This window comes from Hyla sarda, chromosome 12, assembly GCF_029499605.1.
Source record: "Hyla sarda isolate aHylSar1 chromosome 12, aHylSar1.hap1, whole genome shotgun sequence".
Lineage (NCBI taxonomy): Eukaryota > Metazoa > Chordata > Amphibia > Anura > Hylidae > Hyla > Hyla sarda.
In genome coordinates, this window is record NC_079200.1 from 18,706,230 (window position 1) to 18,721,718 (window position 15,489).

At 43.3% G+C, this 15,489-nt stretch overlaps 1 protein-coding gene across 3 annotated transcripts in view; it reads left to right on the forward strand.

Moving 5' to 3' along the window:
• The window catches only part of LOC130296793 (lysozyme C-1-like), a 39,636-nt gene that overhangs the window by 10,395 nt on the left and 13,752 nt on the right, over positions 1–15,489 (forward strand). The window contains exon 1 of one of the 3 annotated variants that reach the window (XM_056548734.1): positions 1,150–1,225. The exons of 1 other annotated variant lie outside the window; for it this stretch is intronic. The gene's annotated coding sequence lies outside the window, so the exon portion shown is untranslated. Of the gene's footprint in view, positions 1–1,149; positions 1,226–6,878; positions 6,912–15,489 lie in introns of those variants that run through there. One more of the 3 variants, XM_056548731.1, reaches the window with a different exon arrangement.

Consider the following 15,489-nt stretch of genomic DNA (forward strand, 5'->3'; position numbering starts at 1 on the left):
CTTGTCTTTTTCAGGATGTCGTCCCTCACTGTGGAGTTCATTAGGCGGCAGATGACGTCCCTCGGGGGATCTTGTGGCCTAGGCTTTGCCTGCAGGGATCTATGAGCCCGTTCAATTTGAATCTCTAAAGGATACGCGTCGCCCAAGATATTTATGAAGATGAGTTTTAGCGTGGAGCTGAGGGATTCCGGCAAGATTGTCTCAGGCAGGCCCTTGATTCTCAGGTTATTTCTCCTGCCCCTATTGTCTTGATCTTCTAGCCAATCAATCACTTTGTTTAGGTGTGACTGACAGGAGGTTAAAGCTGAGGTGGAAGCCGACGTGTAGGATATGACCTGCGATTGTGTAGATTCCAGCTGTTCGACCCTATGCCCGATCTGCTTCATGTCAGATTTTAATTCCTGTAAGTCCTTAGAGACCGGTTCCAGAGCCGTCCTTAGTAGTTTGTCCATGAATGTGCGGGATAGAGGCAGGGCATTATTCAATACTAGATCTTCAGAATCACTTTCGTGGTCACCCGCCACACCTTTACGTGCTTTAGGTGTCTGTGGTTTTTCGTGGGTAGCGGCCATTGCTAGAGATTTCCCCGCCTCTTGGAGACCTGACTTCTTCATGAAAATGTCTAAGCCACCTTTTTTGCGGTATGGTGAGTCTGGTCTGGTTTTGGGTGGACCGACTTTGACCATCCTGTAGTATTAGTTAAGTAGTAGGGTATTGCTCTGCATCCAATGAGGGGAGGGAAACTGGTAGGAATTCGTTTCACATCTCACAGTCCCCGTCGAACCTTAGGTAGTTTCACAACAGCATTCTCACATGTCAGGCAGACAGAAATGATTAGTGGAGTGGCGGCCGGAGGTTAAAGGTTCAGACTTTGGTTTTGGTTTCGCCAGTTATCGGCTGCTAGCACGCCAGGGGGGACAGGTGCGACATGGGGGGGGGGGGGGGGGGGGGGGGGGTAGAGGCACCCAGAGCTAGAATGGTATAACATAGAATTTGACACTGAGCTGTAATAGCTAATAAGGTGCAATCTGGAGAGTGGCCACAAGGTGGCAGCAGAGAGCTGAAGATGCAATTGCTATAGCTTGATAATACGAGTTCGATAATACGAGCGGCCATCTCCTCCATCACAGCTCTCTTGGAGGGTGAAGGGCACGTCCCTATGGAATGCAACCGCGACGCCTCTGGAAGATGAGTTGGAACTGCAGCTATGGAACCAAGAAGAGAAGTATTGAGTGGGGAGTTTAGGCAGTCTGTTATGCTTGAAATTAGTTTCCTGTAAAAACAATACTGAAACTTTGTCTTTTTTCAGGAGAGACAAAACTCCATGTCTCTTGGAGGGAGAGTTAAACCCTTTAACGTTATATGAGCAGAACTTCACCTGTGCCATATAAATCTACAGACACCTGAAGGACTGGGTGACACCGATATGTCGGTGTGGGGAAGGCGTAAGGGTAGGGGCGTGATGGGCGAGGACGTAGGGTGACTGGGTAGGAGAGAGGTGTGGAAAAAGGGTGGGGGGGGTGGGGGAGAAAGTAGTAGGAGCGCAAGAAAGAGAACGGCAGAAGGAGTGAGTAAAAGTAGAGGGTCCTTGAGGTCAGAGAAGTGAAGATAGGAGTAGAAAGAAGGACAGTGAAAGCAATTAACCCTAAGTGGGTTGTGTCAAGAGCCTAGGTAGACTCTTTCAGATGAAGAATACAAAAAACACCAGGAGGGTGTTAAGTACGGGGGTGGTCGGATCTCCGATCAACACCCTTCAAGTATCAAGTAATATATATTGAACTAAGCAAATAACAATGAAACTTCGTACAAGTCTACCTAATTAGTGGTTGTAGGTTCATCATGGGACCGTAAGACATTCTAAGTGCAAAAACTGAGTATGCAACAGGTAACATGTCCACCGGTAGTGTCATAAAGAGGGACAATACTAGGGAGGTGGAAGGATGGGCAGGGTGGTAGGGGAGGGCGGGGGAAAGGGGAGGCAGTGGAAGAGGGGAGGGGAGGGGAAGTTAAAGGGGGGTAATGGAGGGACTAGAATCACCACATGGCGTGGTGTGCATGAGGGGGGGGGGGTCTAAAGATAAAAGGAAGGAGATGTGGTTTAGCAAAGTGGGGGGGGGAGGTTGCTTATTCGTCGGTACGCCAGGGGAGGGAGGAAATCCCATTAGGGGGAGGGAAGTGGGGTACCACACGTATAGGATATTGCCTGGGGGGGGGGTATTAGGGCTACAGGGACACTCGGAGGATTGTGGGTAGAAGGGGGGGGGAGGTCAGCGGAATAGACGTTAGGGAAGTTAGTGAGGGGGGGAGGGAGGGAGGAGGAGGGGGGGGGGGTAAGAGGTTAAGGGGGATGCAGAGCTCTAGGAAGGCCATGAGTTAGGGAGTGGAGGGGGGGTATAGGGCACAACGAGCATGGGTTCAGAGCGAGTGGGAGCCAGATATGGGTGTTCCAGCAGAAGTAGCAATGTAAGGATAGAAGAATAACTATCTGACCACTGTGCCTGAGGGTAGGATCATACTTGTGCACCAGCAGCGCGACCATTAGGTCCCGGAGTGGGAACGGGGGCCAGGGGGGGGGCCAGGTAACCTGGGAACATATATCATCATCGGTTAGCAAAAAAAAAAAAAAACACAGTTCAGGTTAAGCGAATAAGAAATGACTGTTATGTTTGAACTAATCTAGAGTGGCTAGTGAGTGTGGGTGGTGTGCAGGAAGAATGGATCTATGTGATCAAGTCAGGAAGTAATAACCGTTCACTCAATGCACCCCGATGTGAGTTTAAACTATGTGGTCCCCGATATAACCGCCCAGCTCCCGGCTAGGTTAAGGGGGACAAGTAGGGGGGGGGGGGGGGGCTAAGTGATTGGAATACAAATATTGACTTTGTTCAATTAGCACATATACATCTTAAAATACATTAACTAGAAGTGGTGGTTGTATGGTGACCAATCTAAGTTCTGTTAGTTAGGTTGGTTATGCGGGTAGTGTTCACAAGGAGTAAATCAAAGCAAACAGTTTACACCAGGAGGCCCGTTGCTCCCTCTCTGGATGATGGCGGAGGGAGGAGTCCATCATACTTCCATGTCTTGCCGGAAGAAGAGGAGAGGGTCCAGCCGTTTTAACCTGTGAGGGACAAAAGGAGAAAAAGAGAAAGGACTAGGGTCGACATCACACTGAGTCCATATCGATCCGTTTAGGGGTCATCTTGTTGGACTTCTTCTTGCCCCTCTGAGACCTCTGGGATCCCGACTCTTCCCATGGCGTAGGGGGCACAATCGCTGGGAGTGCGGTCAAGTCAGTAACAGCAGACCAGTCAGGTACATCCAGGTTGTTCTGACCAAGTGCCTCCAACGCTGGGGACAGTTCTTGTCTGGTTCTTACGACAAATCTTTTACCGTCCACCGTGAATGAGATCCCAAAGGGGAACAGCCATCTATATACGATATTGTTGGAGCGCAGGTGTGATGTCAGCGGTCGCAGCATATTTCTTTTTGACAGGGTGATCCTTGCTAAATCTTGGAATATGGCCAGGTGTGTGCCTTCAAACACTAGGTCCGAGGCAGATCTTGTCTTTTTCAGGATGTCGTCCCTCACTGTGGAGTTCATTAGGCGGCAGATGACGTCCCTCGGGGGATCTTGTGGCCTAGGCTTTGCCTGCAGGGATCTATGAGCCCGTTCAATTTGAATCTCTAAAGGATACGCGTCGCCCAAGATATTTATGAAGATGAGTTTTAGCGTGGAGCTGAGGGATTCCGGCAAGATTGTCTCAGGCAGGCCCTTGATTCTCAGGTTATTTCTCCTGCCCCTATTGTCTTGATCTTCTAGCCAATCAATCACTTTGTTTAGGTGTGACTGACAGAAGGTTAAAGCTGAGGTGGAAGCCGACGTGTAGGATATGACCTGCGATTGTGTAGATTCCAGCTGTTCGACCCTATGCCCGATCTGCTTCATGTCAGATTTTAATTCCTGTAAGTCCTTAGAGACCGGTTCCAGAGCCGTCCTTAGTAGTTTGTCCATGAATGTGCGGGATAGAGGCAGGGCATTATTCAATACTAGATCTTCAGAATCACTTTCGTGGTCACCCGCCACACCTTTACGTGCTTTAGGTGTGTGGTTTTTCGTGGGTAGCGGCCATTGCTAGAGATTTCCCCGCCTCTTGGAGACCTGACTTCTTCATGAAAATGTCTAAGCCACCTTTTTTGCGGTATGGCGAGTCTGGTCTGGTTTTGGGTGGACCGACTTTGACCATCCTGTAGTATTAGTTAAGTAGTAGGGTATTGCTCTGCATCCAATGAGGGGAGGGAAACTGGTAGGAATTCGTTTCACATCTCACAGTCCCCGTCGAACCTTAGGTAGTTTCACAACAGCATTCTCACATGTCAGGCAGACAGAAATGATTAGTGGAGTGGCGGTCGGAGGTTAAAGGTTCAGACTTTGGTTTTGGTTTCGCCAGCTATCGGCTGCTAGCACGCCAGGGGGGACAGGTGCGACATGGGGGGGGGGGGGGGGGGGGGGGGGTAGAGGCACCCAGAGCTAGAATGGTATAACATAGAATTTGACACTGAGCTGTAATAGCTAATAAGGTGCAATCTGGAGAGTGGCCACAAGGTGGCAGCAGAGAGCTGAAGATGCAATTGCTATAGCTTGATAATAAGAGTTCTGAAAGTTCAGCTGCCCAGCAAATTCCTTTGAGATGAATGCAGAGCTGGGTTATTATAGAACAGGGGTTATTATAGAACAGGGGTTATTATAGAACAGGGGAGCTCCTTAGTCACTTTGCACATCCAACAGTAATGTAAATGCGTGTTGAGAGCTCTGAATTAGTGCTGCTCCTACCCCTGTCTTGACCAGTCCACAGCCTGTGTGTCACTGTGTGGGGGTTATGGCTCCCTATACCGGGAGCATATATCAGCCGACTGCTGCACTGATGAAGCAGGCTTCTTATCTCCGACTTCAGAGAGGTGAGGGAGAGTAGAGGTAGAGTGGAGGCAGGGGGACTCTGTAGTCTCTCCACTTGTTTTCTCCCCCCTAGATCGCTCAGCCCTGCAGCTAAGATGGCGTGTGTCGCTGCCAGGGCCTCCCGCCACCACGAGCAGCGGCGTGTGAGAAGCGCTTCCCGAGCGGGGGAATCACCAGGACGCTGCCTGTGTGTCGGCAGCTGCCGGAGCCAGCAGACCTCTACTATAGGTGCGTGAGCGCAGGCGAGGGACGGGGCTGTGGGACGGGGCTGTGGAGGGGACTTGCCTCAAAATGGCGCCAGGTCCTGTACTGAAGCGAGGGCCGCGTCTCTCCGTGTCCGGTCCCACGTTGTTCTCTGAGGACCGGCTGGCGTCCGGGTGTTCCCCACCTCTTTAGGAGACCACCGGAGTGGGTTTTGGGTGCGTTGGGGTGCTGTAGGCAGGTATATTCTGTCAGTTATCTCAGCTCCAGAGGGAGATGTACTGAAGCACGTCTTCTCCGTCCGCCAGCTAGCTCCGCCCCCCGTATCTACCCTTTTAGGCACCGTGGGTATAGGTGCTATTTGGGCAGCTCGAGTGATTGGTCACTTGGTTAATACGAGCCTCTCTACCATTTTGTCATAGTGTCTAGTGTCATAGTGTGTAAAATATCTCTAAAAGTACCAATAAAAGAACCACTTGGAAATAGGTGTATGTGTAGGGAATTGCGGACAAAGAAGGAATGGACTTATATGGATGGAAATACAAGTACAAACATGGGATAAAAATAAAAAAATTATAAAAAAAAATTACAAAAAAATCTAAACAAAAATAAAGATAAAATAAAAATATTAAAATAAATAAAAATAAATAAAGATAAATAAAAATAGAAATAAAATATAAGTAGATGGAAAATTACATGAAGTGAATGGGAATAAAAGCAAATATTGAGATGAAATATGTGAAATAGGGAAGTCGTTAGGGATAATTTGTGGACAAGAATATTTGATATCGTGTTATAAATACATCAAAAGGAGGAGGAGAGATAAGGAGAAGGAGAGATAAGGAAGGGGAAAAATAAGCAAGTTGAAGATTATGAATGGTGGACACCGACGGAAAATCTTGTTCTTGGTAGTTGGTAGATGACAGACTCTGTAGGCTACTTTTTAAAATGTTTTTTTTTTTTTTACATTTTTATCCCATGTTTGTACTTGTATTTCCATCCACATAAGTCCATTCCTTTTTCCACAATTCCCAACACATACACCTATTTCCAAGTGGTTCTTTTATTGGTACTTTTAGAGATGCAGCTGGTTATGCATTTCATGTATATATCAAATTTTAATGTTCTAATGTTCTAACCTTAGAAATATAACCTATTATTATTATTGCTACCATCTATGAATGTATATAGGACTATTTTATATATGCAATATGTGACAAGTATAACTCGGTGATATAAAGCACATACCACCAAGACAAGAAACAACTCCAAATTCCATTTGAGTGAAATCCGTAACACGTTTTTTTCATTGTGGTGTCCCGGTACCGTATAGTATACCGTACCTTGTATGGTGGTCCCCAAATCCAGAGTTACTCCGTTCCGGTAGGGTTCTCCTGGTGGGATAGCCCCTAGTCACCTCTTCCTTCTTTAATTTTGTGATGTGTATGTGTGTATATTTAATCTTGTATATAGTGTTGCAGGACCTTCGGTCATGTGATTAATGTTAATTCTCTTAGGTTATGCTAAAGGACCTTCCGAGGTCACGTGTGTGGTCACATGTTTAGACCATAATCCCTTGTGTAAAGTGACTGACAGATGGTATGGACCAATGAGCTCAAGGCCAGCCCCTGCCCATATGAGGGAGCTCCCAGCCAATCCTCACTCTCTTGGGTTCCGGACTAGCAGAGAGGAGAGATCCGTGCAACTTTCAAAGACAAGGCCGAAGCCTGATAATACCGCAACTTACCAAATCGTGAGTTACAATACAACTCCCCGCTAAAGTCTGCGTGACTGCTGGACCTAAACTCAATCCCCTAAATCCAGCGGAACAGCGCATATAAATCTCCTGAGCTTAAAACTCACAAGGTCCCAACCAACAAGGATCCTAATAGATTCTTCTTGTACAAAGACTGTTTCTGTTTAACTCTACATAAAACCTGCAGTAAAAGTTCCGACAGTTTTTTTAAACCTCCGGTTGTGGACAATCATTTATTATCCCTCCCTATCGCTCTTGGGACGGGTGGCGATAGGACAAGTATATACAGAGGAGCCCTCACCCTGGCGTCACGAGTGTTAAGGGTTAACCAAACACCCTTTAGTCACTACACAGCTACACCCCATATACCCTACACCCCCACAAGCTTACCACATCATCAGCAGTATCTGCATGTCAATTAGGATGGCACCCTTGTATAAAGACACCCTGTGTAGGGTCAGTTATACTCAGCCACTGATAAAGGGGGACTCCCCCTGAAACACGTCTGGACACCTATAGATCTATGCTAAGATCTTCCACCTTTAACATTATCCACGTACACATTTGCAAGCGCTGCTGCTCCCTTATTAGTGTACTACCGCATAGTGTGATAGTCTCACCTCCAGCTGCCAGCCTTCACACCTGCACGGCACCACATCCTCACAACTGGCAGGTAACATGTTTAGTGGGCCGGGTGCGAACCCTCACCAGCCTGCGATCCTATACTAACTCTCTGTATCAACCTGCATATTTTCAGAGATGCACTGTGAACTATGAACTTGTACACTGAACTTTGCTAATTCTAATGGTACCAATTCTTTGAACTATTATCAAGGTCATCTATATTATCAAGGACATCTATATTGCAGCCTAAGCGGCAGATTCTCAGCCATCCCCATTACATTCAATTGTTTTTACTAACCAGCATTTTATCATTATTAATATCTATATTATTTTAATAATATTTAGTTTACTGACTCTGAGCAGGGCCCTTGCTACAGAGTTCAGCCCTTACCTCCTTATTGCAAGTAATAAATTATATACTTTTAAACCAGCCACATCTCTAGTTACCATTCATTTATACAATATATACCGTCACGCCCCCTCCCATAGACATGAATGGAGGGGGCGTGGCGTGACGTCACGTCCCCAGTCCCGGAAACCCGGAGATTTCCGAAACTGGAGATTCCGCACCCGCATAGAATGCGGGTGCTGCAGGGAGATCGCGGGGGTCTCAGCAGCGGGCACCCCGCAATCAGACACCTTATCCCCTATCCTTTGGATACCCCTTTAAACACACTGAGGGAGCTTTATCGATACCTGTCCAGAGGAACAGTTGCTGAGTTGCCCATAGCAACCAATCAGATCGCTGCTTTCATTTTTCTGAGGACCTATCAAAAATGAAAGAAGCGATCTGATTGGTTGCTATGGGCAACTCAGCAACTTTTCCTCTGGATGGGTTTTGATAAATCTCCCCCACTGTTTTGTATTATTTTGCCACTGGATTAATTATTTTAAAGGACTAAATAAATATTAAGTTTTAAAGGGGATCTCTAGCAGAGGGAACTAGTCCCTGAGTGGTGACAGGCTTAAAGGGGTACTCCACTGCTCAGCCTTTGGAACAAACTGTTACGAACGCTGGAGCCGACTTCGGGAGCTCGTGATGTCATAGCCCCGCCTCCTCAATACAAGTCTATGGGAGGGGGCGTGATGTTTGTCGTCATGAGGGGTGCGGCTATGACGTCACGAGCTCCCTGCGCCGGTTCCAGCGTTCAGAACAGTTTGTTCAAAAGGCTGAGCAGTAGAGTACCCCTTTAACCCCTTAAGGACCAAGCCCATTTTAACCTTAAGGACCAGGACAATTTTATTTTTGCGTTTTCGTTTTTTTTCCTCCTCGCCTTATAAAATCCATAACTCTTTTATATTTCCATCTACAGACCCATATAAGGGCTTGTTTTTTGCTTGACCAATTGCACTTTGTAATGAAACCTCTCATTTTACCATAAAATGTACGGAGAACCCCAAAAATTTTGTTTTAGGGAGAAAATTTAAATGAAAACCACAATTTTGCACATTTTGGAGGGTTTCGTTTTAACACTGTACACTTTACGGTAAAAATGACATGTGTTCTTTATTCTGTGGGTCAATATGATTAAAATGATACCCATGGCTAGATACTTTTATATTTTTGTACTGCTTAAAAAAAAAAACGAAACCTTTTTTGTATAAAATCAGTAATCTAAAATCGCCCTATTTTGACCACCTATAACTTTTTCATTTTTCCTTATATAGGGCGGTATGAGGGCTCATTTTTTGCGCCATCATCTGTACTTTTTTTTAGATACCACATTTGCATATATATAACTTTTAGATCATTTTTTATTAATTTTTTGGGGAATAAAATGTGACAAAAATGCAGCATTTTTGGACTTTATTTTTTACATTTACGCCGTTCACTGTACAGGATCATTAACATTATATTTTGATAGTTCTGACATTTACGCATGTGACGATACCAAATATGTTTATAAAAACAATTTAGTACGCTTTTTTTTTAATTTAATTTTTTTTATTTTTCAACGTTTTTTTTTTACACTTTTCATGTCCCCATAGGGGACTATCTATAGCAATCATTTGATTGCTAATACTGTTCAGTGCTATGCATAGGACATAGCACCAATCAGTATTATCGGTGATCTTCTGCTCTGGTCTGCTCGATCTCAGGACAGAGCAGAAGATGCCGGGAGACGGACGGAGGCAGGTGAGGGGACCTCCGGCCGCCATTATAGATGATCGGTTCGCTGCGGAAGCGCTGCGGGCGACCCGATCATCTATTTTTACATGCGCATTGCCGCAGAAGCCGTGATCTGTACTGATCACGGCATCTGAAGGGTTAATGGCGGACATGCGCTCGATCGCAGATGTCAGCCATTACCGGCGGGTCCCCACTTGCTACTAGCAGCTGGAACCTGCTGTGTATGACGCGAGCACTGTTCCGATGTTCGTGGTAATACACAGGACGTAAAGGAACATCCTGGTGCGGGAAGTACTGCCAAGCCAGGATGTACATTTACGTCCGTGGTCATTAAGGGGGAAAAGGGAATTGGAATTGTTGATTAATATAGACCCTGGGTACCCCACGGGATAACTGGATGAGTGAAACACTGTGTCCTTTGGCGGAAGCTCCCCTTTAATGTCACCCCCCCCCCCCCCGCTCCTTGCAGCGTGTACACATTGCGTCCGACAGACATTTTTTAAATGATGAGAAGAGACTCTTTTTTTTAACTTGAGCCCCTGTCCTTGAAAATGTCTGTGCATGTTTCTGGCCTGCAGGGCAACCCTAGTCTGCCTGACAGTGACCAGCTGTCATGTGTTTGCTATGGGGATTTTCTCCTGCTCTGGACAGTTCCTAAAATGGACAGCAGAGGTCAGTGGAGAGCACTGTGGTCATGACATCAGAGGAAATGCATTTCTTTTTTGGATTTCTCTTTAGTATCCAGCCCCTAAAAAGTACTGGAAGGATTAATATTTTTTATTTTTTTTAACTCTTTATTTTCATAATTTTCCAACTTACAAAGTATTACTCATACATAAAAGAGACAGGAAAAACAAACAAAAAAAAAAAACACAAAAAAAAAAAAGAAAAGAAAAAAAGAGAGAGTACGCAAATCTCATAGTACTACAACAGATTGCCCTAAGGTAGAATAAAACTAACCAAGTAAACAGTTAAATTTCTGTATTGGGAATTTTCTAATATTATTCTTTTCCAGTAGTGATTCTGTAATGTCGTTACTCAATGTCTATACCGGGGTCCAGTATTTCAGTCCATAGGTTTATGTTTTAATCATATTGCCCATAAATATGTAAACCGCGACAATCTATGGGAAATGAACGCAATAGCGCGTTCCATTTTACAAACCCTATGCATAGAATCAAGTAGAAGGTTTAAGCTTGGGAGTTCCACGCTTTTCCAATTAGCTGCAATTTTATTCTTAGTTATTGTTAGGAAATTTACTATTACAGTGATGTCAGGGGTGGGGAGGTCATCTAAACACAAATGTAGTAGAGCCACTTCTGGTCCCCATGGAATTGGACGTCCCACTAAATTGCATAGTTTATTATATACTCTTGCCCACAGTTCTTTTATTAGGTCACATTCCCACCATACATGTAATAACGTGCCTATTTGTTGGTTACATCTCCAACATGAGTTTGATTGGTTTGGGTATATTTTTGAAAGCCTATGTGGCGTAAGATACCATCTATACAGCATCTTTCTAGCTGTTTCAAGATGTGTTATACATTTCGAAGTTCTTTTATCAATTTTGTATGTATGGGTCCATTGTATGTTTGAAAATGTGCGTCCCAATTCCTCCTCCCATTTGTTGCAATAATATATTCGATCGGGTCCTGAGTTCAGAGCATTATATATTTTAGATAATCCCCTTTCCATCTGTTGCGAACCAAAGAATTGGTAAGTTATTGGCAATACTGAACCTTCATTTTGGTGAGCAACAGATGAAATGAGATGTCGTAATTGCAAATACTTATAGAAATCTACTTTAGGCAAGTTGTAAGTTGATCTTAGCTCCTCAAATGACATTAATTCTTTACCTCTTAATAATTTCCCATGTATATCAATACCAAGTTTCCTCCAATTACTATAATTTGAGTTAGGTATTAATGTTTGTATGGTAGATAATGGGAGGTTATGTATATTCATAGGGAACAGTAAAGTCTTTATCTTAAAGGAAATCTGTCATCAGAATCACCCGCAGTAAACCTGTTACATGGGCTTGTAGTGCGGGTGAGCCTGATTAAAACGCTCCTTACCTGGTTAAAAATGGTTCATCGGTTCTTCAGATATCTATATTTTTAGTTTTCTGTTATTCCCTGGCTTGGGACTCAGTGGGAGGTGTTATCATCTGGGACTCGGCCACACGTCATTCTAGCTGGGCGGAGCTGCCACCCGGCTCATGAATATTCATGAACTTATCCTCCTGGTCTGATTCTTCTTTCTCGGTCTGTTTGTGAATAAATACACCCTCCGTCCCTCCCTTCCTCCCACCCCCGGCTTTTCACTTATGCAGGCCGTCTTCTTACTTGTATAGGGCCGCAGCTTGAGTGAACCCGGGGGGAGAACGCCGCTTCCGGGTGTACGGAACGCGGCGCATGCGCGGCCCTCCACACCAGACTGAGAAAGAAGAATTAGACCAGGAGGATAAGTTCATGAATATTCATGAGCCGGGCGGCAGCTCCGCCCAGCTAGAATGATGTGTGGCGGAGTCCCAGATGATAACACCTCCCACTGAGTCGCAATCCAGGGAATAACAGAAAACTAAAAATATAGATATCTGAAGAACCGCTGAACCATTTTTAACCAGGTAAGGAGCGTTTTAATCAGGATCACCGGCACTACAAGCCTGTGTAACAGGTTTAGTGCGGGTGATTCTGATGACAGATTTCCTTTAAAGAGGTTCCATGCCCTAATAGTGGGGAATTTTGATTTCTTGTTTTCTGTACCCATTCTTGATACCCAAAGTGCTTCTTTTAGTGAGGATTCTGGCACTAAATGTGATTCTATTTCAACCCATTGTTTGTTAGAGTTTTCGTGCCACCAATGCTGTGATTGTTCTAAAAGGGTAGCTTGGTAATATTTATGTAAGTTTGGGCAACCCATCCCCCCTTTAGCTACTGGAAGGTACAGTAATTCTGCTGATACTCTAGGCTTTTTATTTTGCCATATCATCTGCATTATTAATGATCTTTGTATTAAATTAATTTTATGTTTAGGAACTTGTATTGGTAAGTTCCGGAAGTAATAGAGTATTTTTGGTAGTAACATCATTTTAGCTGCCTCTATGCGTCCTATCCAAGAGAGTTGTAGTTTCTTATAGGATGCTACTTCTTGTAATATGGATTTCAGAAGTTTATTATAGTTTACTTCAATAATATCAGAAAGAGGTGAGGTGAGTATGATGCCCAAATATGTTATCTGACCTGAAGACCATTGATATGGATATAATTTTTCCAGTGTTTCTCTAAGAGAGGGGGGTATAGCTATATCTAAGATTGTTGATTTAAGAGCGTTAACCTTATAATAGCTCACTGCCCCAAATCTCTCCAATATTACCGAGATTCCTAATAATGATTTCTCAGGGTTTGTAAAACACAAGATAACATCATCTGCAAATAGCCCTATGCGGTGTTCTCTTTTGCCTATGGTTACTCCGGATATATCCGGAGAACTCCAGATACTCTGGGCCAGTGGTTCCATTACAAGGGCAAATATTATTGGTGACAGGGGGCATCCATGTCGTTTACCATTAGTAATTCCAAATTCCCTGGACCTTGATCCAGCTGTATAGACGCACGCTAAGGGATGACTATATAGGGCTCTTATTGCTAGTCCAATTGAACCTCCCAGACCAAAACCTGATTCAAGTATCCCCAATGTACTCTGTCAAACGCCTTCTCTGCGTCCAAGGTAAGGAGCAGAGAAGGCGTTCTTTGATTTTCTAGTATAGAAATGATGTTCACTATTCGTCGTGTACCATCTGATGTCTGGCGACCACTTTTGAACCTCACTTGGTCATTAGATATTAATGTAGGTAATATTGGATTTAATCTACTGGCTAGGACGGTGGCATAAAGTTTTAAATCTGTGTTCAACAGTGCTATTGGTCTAAAATGACTTGGTTTATCAGGGGTCTTCCCCGGCTTAGGTAGTGTTATCAGTAAAGCTTTCTGCATTTCAACAGGGAATATTCCATGTACCATAGCACCGTTGAACACTCTTGTCAGATATGGTATCAATAGGGAGCTATGAATTCTGTAGTACTCATTAGACAATCCATCTGGGCCTGGGGCTTTATGTTGCTTTAGTAGTTTAATGGCTTGCTGAACTTCTGTTTCTGTGATGGGTATAGAGAGTTCCTGGTATTTTTGTGGGTTAACTTTTGGCAATTCCAATTTTTCTAAAAAAAAAAAAGTGAAATGGTGGATGGAGTAGGGTGGTCCATTTCTTAATTATCCTTTAAGTTATATAGTGTATTATAATATTCTGCTAATACATTAGTTATACCTTTGGGGTCTATTATTTTTTGGTTTTGTTTATTATATATGTAGCCAATCCGCCTTTTTTCCTGTTGTATTTTCAGTTGGCGTGCCAAAAACTTCCCTGATTTATTTCCTTGCGAGTAATGTGTAAGTTTTAAACGGCGTATTGCTAGGTCAAATTTATGAAGTTGTAGGGAATGTAATTTGTCTGTGAGTAGTGAGATATCTTTGGCTCTTTGTGTATCAAAGGATTGCTTATTAAGGTTGTGTAGGTCTGCTAACTGTTGCTGTATATTTAAGAATTCTATTTTTGATTGTTTTTTGAGATGGGAAGCTTGTTTTATAAAATGTCCCCTAATTGTCGCTTTATGCGCACACCACATTACAAAATCTGATACTGCTCCATTGTCATTGTCAGAAAAATAATTTTTTATTGTTTCTGTTGTAGTAGAGTAATAGTTTGTGTGATTTAGAATATGGGGATTGAGACGCCATATTGTCTCATACGAGAAAGCATTCTTTTCTGAAAGTGTAAGAAAGACGGGACTGTAGTCGGACCATGACATCGATCCTAGACACTACTTTATGTAAATTTAATCTTTTCAATAACAAAAAAAATCTATTCTAGAGTATATTTGATGTCTTGTTGAATAGAATGTGAAGTCTCTCTCTCCCGGATGCTGTACCCGCCAAGGATCTACTAGTTGATTTTGACCAATTGTTCTTGCATACGGAGTTGGTTCAGGTTTAATTGTTTTTGTAGTGGAGTCCATAGATGGCCAAACCGACATATTATAGTCTCCCATCAACACTAAAAGCCCCTGCTTTACCCTTTGAACTATTTTTAGAAGTTTTTTTTAATAAATCTATGTTGTTTAGTATTTGTACTATATACATTAACTATGGTATATTGTATATTATTTAAGGTACATATTAATATTATGTATCTCCCCTGTTCGTCTATGATTTGTCGTTGTATGTTTATTGCCATTGTATCCCTAATAAAGATAGATACCCCCCCTTTTTTCCGTACTGCCGGAGCTGATATTATTACTGGAAACGATTTATGTTGTATCCGGTGTATATCTGCAATATTCAAGTGAGTTTCCTGAATACAACAAATATCCATCCTATTTGTCCTAAATTCTTTAAACAATAAAGAGCGTTTATATGGCGAGTTTAACCCCTTGACGTTAAGTGACATTAAATTAACTACCATTTATAATAAACCTTTGCTTAAGTCGGGCATAAGATAGAACCCCCTGTTTTAAACAAAGTTGGCCCCTTCTTACCTTATGCCATCTTCCCCATTGATTATTCCTGTGGAAGTATATTCTTTTTCCAGAGCAATCTGATGTAAACAACATATAATACAAAAATGACACAAATATTCTTTTCAACAATATTTTCTTGCTACTTTTAGTTTTAGGAATAGGAGAAGAGACTCCAAAAAATTTACATACAAATACAACAGAAAAATAAAAAAAGAAAGTAGACATAAGGTTGTAGGGGACGT